The sequence below is a fragment of the Aotus nancymaae genome, unplaced genomic scaffold (genome assembly GCF_030222135.1).
Source record: "Aotus nancymaae isolate 86718 unplaced genomic scaffold, 86718_ANA_hifiasm-v0.15.2.pri h1tg000022l_1, whole genome shotgun sequence".
NCBI lineage: Eukaryota > Metazoa > Chordata > Mammalia > Primates > Aotidae > Aotus > Aotus nancymaae.
In genome coordinates, this window is record NW_026988435.1 from 8,655,969 (window position 1) to 8,664,105 (window position 8,137).

General features: G+C 42.0%; 1 pseudogene; it reads right to left on the reverse strand.

Annotated features, from left to right (window-relative positions):
• Nucleotides 1–4,900: 4,900 nt before the first annotated feature.
• LOC105718829 (talin rod domain-containing protein 1-like) lies at nt 4,901–5,881 on the reverse strand (annotated as a pseudogene).
• Nucleotides 5,882–8,137: the final 2,256 nt, after the last annotated feature.

Here is an 8,137-nt window from a genome sequence, read left to right on the forward strand (position 1 = left end):
GACATTAAGGTGATTCCCTGTATTTGCATAACAAACTGGGTTGCAATTAAAATATTTCTACAACAGTTTATACATGTGCCAGTTTGTATGTAGGAAACATGACTGAAAGCGGTTTTGTTAGTCAATGAATAAGTGCATTTAAAATTTTCATAAAGATTTGCACTCCACAGCTACAAATTACCCACCCATCATTCATATGTAACTGTTCCTGTTTTTACATGTCCTCTCCAGCACAGTGTCACCAATGTTGTCTTTGCCACTTTAATATGTAAAAAGCAAAATTCTACTCTGGTCTTAATTTGCATTTGGGTTAATTTGAATAAGGCTAGCTTTCTTTTTCTACATTTAGGAGTTACAAAGATTGCTTTTTTGTTTGTTTGTGTTTTCTTGAGATGGAATCTTGCTCTGTCATCCAGGCTGGAGTGCAGTGGTGCGATCTCAGCTCTTGGATGACTGCAACCTCTACCTCCCAGGTTCAAGTGACCTACCCACCTCAGCCTCCCAACGTGCTGAGATTACAGCCACATGCCACCATGCCTGGCTAATATTTTTTGTGTATTTTTAGTAGAGACAGGGTTTCACCATGTTGATTAGGCTAGTCTCAAACTCCTGACCTCAACTGATCCACCAGCTTCAGTCTCCCAAAGAGCTGGGATTACACGCATGAGCCACTGCACCCAGCCAAAAATTGCTTTTTCTGTACACTGTATGCAAATGCATAGTCTAATAAGCACATAACTCCAAACATCATTCATCTTAAAACTTCATTCCTCTTACACATAAAATTTGCTCCAGACTAAAATGCTTCTCATCTTAGTTTTTCCTTCTATTTCTCACCTGTAAATTCATCTGGTTATTCCAGGATTGGAATATAGAGAGTCAGGAGAGACAAGGAACAGGAAGGTCTTACATCAACGGTGCAATCTGAATCTGTGCCTGGAGTGTCTAGGTGTGGCAATGCCAATTGCTGACACTCTTCCAGTTGTAGGATTCCCCCTCCCCCACTCCCACCCCCTGACTGGAGAACTGTCTTTTGGGAATCTCTGAGTGTAGCTCCCGTGGCGAGGCCATACTTTCTTTACTCAGCTGCTTTCAACTTCAATCTCAGCTGCTGGGATTCTTCCAGTCAACTCTACACAGAGGCCCTTGCCCTTTTTCACTTTGCTTGAATGGACTACTATTCAAGATGATAACCTAAAGCTGGCTCTTTCTTGGTAAGTCTGTACCTAGTCTCATGGCAACCAACATCTTTCTTTTCTTTTCTTTTCTTTTTTTTTTTGAGACAGAGTCTCGCTCTGTCACCCAGGCTGCAGTGCAGTGGCATGATCTTGGCTCCCTGCAACCTCTGCCTTCCAGGTTCAAGCGATTCTCCTCCTGCCTCAGCATCCGATGTAGCTGGGATTACAGGCACCTGCCACCACCCAGCTAATTTTTGTATTTTTAGTAGAGACAGGGTTTCACCACATTGGTCAGGCCGGTTTTGAACTCCTCACCTCAGGTCATCCACCTGCCTCGGCCTCTCAAAGTGCAGGGATTACAGGAATGAGTCACCGCACCTGGCCAGCAACAGATATCTTTGTTGTCCATGGACATGCAGAACATTCCCAAAGCAGCCTTCTCTTTGTGCTCAGACCTTAGCCAGTTTCCTTACCTGGCAACAGTCTTAGACTTATCTGGCAACAGTCCTACTTCAGTCCCTGGCTGCTTACCCTCACTTGACCTAGGGTGAGAAAAAGCCAAATTTCACTGCTTTCCAACAACTTTATACAAATGAATTCTCTTTGTCACCCTCTTCAACCCCATACTTCCAGCACATTTGTTTTCTTATTTGTAATAGGTTTGCAAAATTGACTTTATAATTTTTAGCATGTCCTAGATATTAGGGTGTCTGGGTCTTTGTCACAAGGTATATTGCTTTCAGTCTCTTGGGGATATGCACAAACTTGCAGAAAGTAGTAAGGGTCATATTCAATACAGTGCTGCCTGTGTACGATGGGGCAAAACAAACCCCACACAGCAAAACATGGTTCTCCCTTTTTTTCCTGGTCTCCCCAAAGTACTATAGTTGTTTGATCCTAAGAAGAGAAATAAAAAAATACTAATAGAATGATTACTACATTGTTGTTATCTTTCTAAGCATTCTATCACATAAACTCATCCAATTCTCACAAACAACAAATTAACTAGGTACTATTACTAATCCCATTTTGTAGATGGTGAAACTAGGTAGAAAGGTATTAAGGAGTTTGTCCAAAATCACAAAGCTAGTTATTATTGGATCCAGGTTTGAAGATAGATCTGGTTCCAGAGTCCACTCTCCACTGTCTTAACCATTATACTATATTCACTTGTGTTGTAATACATTGACTCCTTATTTGTTTTCAGGGAAACAAAATGAAATCTGAAAACAAATTATCCCCTTTTCTAGTTATCTTCCCACCTTCTCTTGGTAATTGGACTGCTCTTGATGGGATGATTCCAATTTGTAAATATGCTAGCTATTCTTATATTACACTAGAAATTCAATGCAATATCAAATAATTTTTATCTGCCAAATGTGAGCATTCCACTTAAAGAAGACAATTTTATAAATAAAATGGGACTTGTAATTTTAGATTAAAAATATATCTCAGGCCAACAGAAACAGTATATTACAAGCACTGATATACAGACCAATGAAAAAGACTACAAAGAGACACAGACCCAGGATAAACTATTATTTCACTATTCATAATCTGAGACCTCAAAGTGCTGCATCTGCTTAGCAGACTAAAACTTATCATTACGGATCACGTGTAAGCATTTCTTCTCAATCATAATGCTGCCCTTGTTCTTAATATAATTTCAGATCCTTGAATTTTTTAAAATATGGGTTTATACAGATATAATAAAGTATAACTGTGATGCAAAATAATTGCAGAGTGAAATCAAAAATCTTGGGAAGGGTAAATAATTTGATGAAGTCAAATATAATGATATTTTAGAGCTATTTGAATCACATTCAAAATCATGGATAAATGACAGGAAGAAATATGTGTTTTATCAAAGAAAACTAAGCTTCACATTGTGCTTAGATAAGATCTGTAGAAGGTAACATTAATCTCCACAGATAAAGAAAAGGCCCAGGTAAAATTCTTCCAAAAATATTTAACAATCTTAATGAGTTAAGAACAATAAACAAGTCTGTTTAATTTCTGCTCCTTAATAACTTAAAATACAATTTCCTATAATAAATATGTTTACAACTGTGTGTTTAAACTATCACAAGTTTGTAGTTAAAAAACACATGTACAGCTGGGCAAAGTGGCTCATGCCTGCAATCCCAGCACTTTGGGAGGCTGAGGCAGGCTGATCACCAGGTCAAGAAATCAAGACCGTCTTGGTCAACATGGTGAAACCTCATCTCTACGAAAAATACAAAAATAGCTGGGCGTGGTGGTGCATGCCTATAGTCCCAGCTAGTAAGGAGGCTGAGGCAGGGGGCAAGAGAGTCACTTGAACCTGGGAGGCAGAAGTTGCAGTGAGCTGAGATTGCACCACCCTTCTCCAGCCTGGCAACAGAATGATACTTCGTCTCAAAAACAAAACAAGACAAACACACAAAAAAAACATGTACAGGCGTTTGTAGGCAAACATTTATATTTTCTTGCTTCTCATTAACTATGAGTAAACATGGGGAGAAGATGTGTAAACTTGATAAACAGCAGTGAGAGAGCACATGTGTCTCTAACCTTAACTGAGGCCTTTAAGCCAACTGGCTAAACTCCACTAGGATCATTGGTTTCTAGTACATTTATCTATGTATAAATGTAAATATTTTACAAGCATTTTTTCCCTTCATATATTAAGAAAAGACATTTTACAAAGCATTTCAATTTTCCACGTACTCACGTCCACCATGCTTCTTAATAAATATGATTGCAGTTTATATTTTATGATAAAGGCAATCACATTAAAGTCTCAAATTAAAGATTCCAATAATAGAACATAAGAAACTTGGCAATAATGTTGAAATAATAGGTGCTTTAAATCAGACTTATTTGAATATGAAATGATTCAAAGAGGAGAAAATATGTGAAGAAATTTAAAAAAATACGCAAAATGTCTCTCTTTAAGTTAATGTTATAATGTAAGTCGAAAGCAATTAAATCAGAGTAGAATACAATTTGCCAGAATTGTGCTAAGCAGTCAACACTTGCTTTATTCTTTGTTCTTTCTAAGAATTAGTATAGTTGAAAAATTCTAAATTTTTTTTTTTTTTTTGAGAAACATAACATTTTAATAGATGAAATAAATACTCCAGTACATGCAAGGTAAAAACTTGACGTTGGGGGAAAAAAAATCACTCTATAGTGTAAATTAAAAAATAAAACACATTCACAGTAGCTTCCCCCCATTTGCAAATCACATGGCAAATTCATACTCTTTCCACACCAAGTATACTCCTAATTCAACACGATTGCTTTAAAAAAATGACATACAAAACAAGGTAGCTACATCCACGTCTAAGGAGTGAAAACTGAGGTAACCTTTCTTTGACTTAAAAACACAAAACAACAAAAATGAAATGAACCCATGACCTCCTTCCTGCCCAATTAATAATAAAATTTAGTTGAGAAATTCCGGAAGACAGGCTGGGGTAGGGGGCGGGAGTGGTAACATAGCCAGCAGATGACACCATCTTCCAGTTCCTACCGCGTGGGGGCTGGTGGACAGACACCTGGGCCCTCGGAGTGCGTGAGCAGGTTGTGTGCATGGCCCTGCCTTGTGGAAGATTCCTTTCGAGCACTTAATGTTGGGGAGGGTAGGGGGTTTCACCTATGATTTCTTTGGTATAAATGGAGAGGGGCAGAGAGTATCTTCCTTTAGTCTGGGGTGGAAAAAGGGGTATGGGGGGGTGCTAATTCACAGAATTGGAATTCACCGGCGGTGAAGTCCTGGGCGAAGACCTCTCCCTTAAAGCCTGAGATAGCAGGGTGCAACCTTCAGACACGGCGCAGGCCGAGTTCCTTAGCATCTCCCTGTGGTCCGACATCTTGGCGCCCCCGTCGGGGTGCTGCGCCAGATCCCTGAGGCACTGGGTCAGGAGCACGCAGGCCGACACCACACTCATGGCGCCTCCCAGGATGGCGGTCTACACCGCCTTGCCTTCGGGGCTCACGGCTGCCGCGCGACCCAAGAACTGCGGCTCGGTAGCGAAGCCTACCAGGGCGCTCACGGCCTGCACCAGGGGCCCGCTGAAGAGCGCGCAGCGGCTGCGCGCCAGCTCACTGAGTGCCACCTTCACCTCGCGCACGCAGGCCAGGAGCGCCGACGCGCTGGTGCTCATGCACTTGACGCCCAGCCTGAACTGTTCGCGCAAAAAGCGGTCCCGTGACTTGTCACTGGCCAGGGCGCACGCGTCCGTCAGGAACTTGAGGTTGCGCGACAGGCCCTGCGACACCTCCAGCAGCAACTGCGGCGTCATGTCGGCCAGCGGCGTGGCGCGCAGCGGCCAGATAGGCCGCGTGGGCCGAACACTCGGTCAGCGACACCACCAGGTCGCCCAGCTCCACCAGGCTGTCCCCCGCCTCCCCGAAGCGGCCCATGTTGAGCTGGCTCTGCACGTCGTGGGTGAGGATGGAGAGCCCCTTGGTGCGCGCGATGATGGTGTCTCGGCACTGCTCGAAGGACTCGGCGCCGGCACCAGAGGAGGCGGGGCCATCGAAGAGCACGGGCCGCGCCTCGCTCGACACAGCAGCAGCAGGTCCGCCACCAGCTGCATCTTTCCCTTGCAGTGGTCGCAGACGGATACCAGCCTCTTCCGCGCCCCGCCGATGGCGCTCGCAGGAGCCGGAGAAGCAGCCTCGCCAGTGGGCTTCCCAGCACTACCGCTAGCCATCGCGCCCGGGGGGCACTGGCATGCCGCTGGGGAGCCCGCTACCACCGCCGCTGCCGCGGCCACTGCCGCCGCCCCGGCGGCCGTCGCGATTCAGCTGGCCAAGGCTGCGGTGCCTTCTCCACACCATCATGCCATCCACCGCCGCGGGCAGAGGGCAGTGGGCTGCGGCGGCGGGATCTGGGGCGGCGCGGGGTGGGCCCGATCTAAATTGTTTTAGCTAAATGCTATAACTGTATTTGTATGAAGCAGAAAAGTACACAAAAGCTATGTATAAGGAAAATCATAAATGCAGTTTTTAAAATCTATTTAGAAAACTAAAAGAAGAAAGGTAAAAAGAAAGATAGATGACTGGGTAGGTAAGTTTTGTTAAATCTAGCCAGGAAATACCATTCAGCCACAAATAGTAAATAGAGAACTAGTGTTACTGAGAAATCATATCACCACTGTATATTGTTTAGTGGGGCAATGATCCTGATAAAATAACAGGCTGGAGTAGTCATACTTTTGCACCTGTTGAAAAACACCGAAAATGCTGGTTAAAAGTTTGGAAAATAGATCCTTAAGTGTATCATACGCAGACAAGATAGTGAGAAATTACCAGACCAAAATGAAGCAGAAGCAAGAGTATAAACATATATAGAGAGTGCAAAGACCACGTTTTTCCCTCTACGCTGGGTAATCACTAACTCTGCCTCTGAAAGCTTAGTTGGGACCAGAAGAAAAATTCAAAGTCCAAAATTTGCCACAAGTACCAAAAGTTACTCCTCCCATAAAAATCTCATAAAAATGGTGTTAAAAAGAGCTACATGGCCGGGCGCGGTGGCTCACGCCTGTAATCCCAGCACTTTGGGAGGCCGAGGCGGGTGGGTCACGAGGTCAAGAGATCGAGACCATCCTGGTCAACATGGTGAAACCCCGTTTCTACTAAAAATACAAAAAATTAGCTGGGCACGGTGGCGCATGCCTGTAATCCCAGCTACTCAGGAGGCTGAGGCAGGAGAATTGCCTGAACCCAGGAGGCGGAGGTTGCGGTGAGCCGAGATCGCGCCATTGCACTCCAGCCTGGGTAACAAAAGCGAAACACCGTCTCAAAAAAAGAGAGAGAGAAAAAAAAGCTACAAAATGAAGGTAATGATGAATTAAAAATATATATCAAACCACTGGCTTAATAAAAAGACCCATGAATAAAGTAGTTTTGTTATTAAGCAGAATATGATGAGCAAAACAAAGAAAAGATTTACTGAGGCCCACTTTTTTTTGGCGGGGTGAGCAAAAAGTCTATCTTGGTGATTGTTACATGTGTATTTGGAAAGACTAGAGTACAGTGACTCATACATGTCAATTAAGTCCAGGTGATTTACAACGTTGTTTAAGAATTCTATATCTTTACTAATTCACTCTCTGTTGTAGCAATTACTGAGACAAGGGCTTTAACATCTCCAAATTTAACTGTGGGTTTGTCAGTTTCTTTTATCAGTTCTGTCAGATTTCATTCATGTATTTTGAAGCTCTGTCACTGCGTGCATTCTTATTTAAGATTTTTATGTCTTTCGGATGAATTTTTTTATTATCATATGTCCTTTTAAACCCTGGCAATGGTTATTTTTCTTTAGACTTCTTTGTCTGATAGTACTGTAGACATTCCAGTTTTCTTTGATTAGAACTTGCACAAGTAAATCTTCGTACATCTTCTTACTCTTAACCTATTTGAATTGTTATTTTATATGGGTTTCTTAAAAGCAACAAATAGTTAAATCTTTTATTACTCATTTTAACAATCTTTTCATTGTATTGCATAGATAATAATGATCAATGTGGCCAGGTTTAAGCTAGAGTCTTGCTATTTGTACTGTATTGTTTAAAAGACTAATAAAGGTAATAATTCTGTAATGAGAAGAATCCAGACAGAGAAGTCAGTAACAACCAGTATCAGTAAGAGAAAGCATTATAATTACAAGTATTACAGGCTCTTAAATGGTAGTATTATTGAAACAACTTTAGGCCACAGTTTGACCTAAAGCCACTTTTGCAAAATACTTAAGCCAAAAATGGTTTTTACGTTATTAAAAGATTATAAAAACAAAGGTAAAAACAAGAAAAAATATGTGGCAGAAACCATTTGTGTTCTACAAAGCCTAAAATATTTACTATTGGTCTCTTTTCAAAAAAAGTTTTCTGATCCCTACTTTAAACCAATAAATTAAACAATTTAGGCATAAAGGAAAACAATTGTAGGAAAATATTTCCTACCCAACT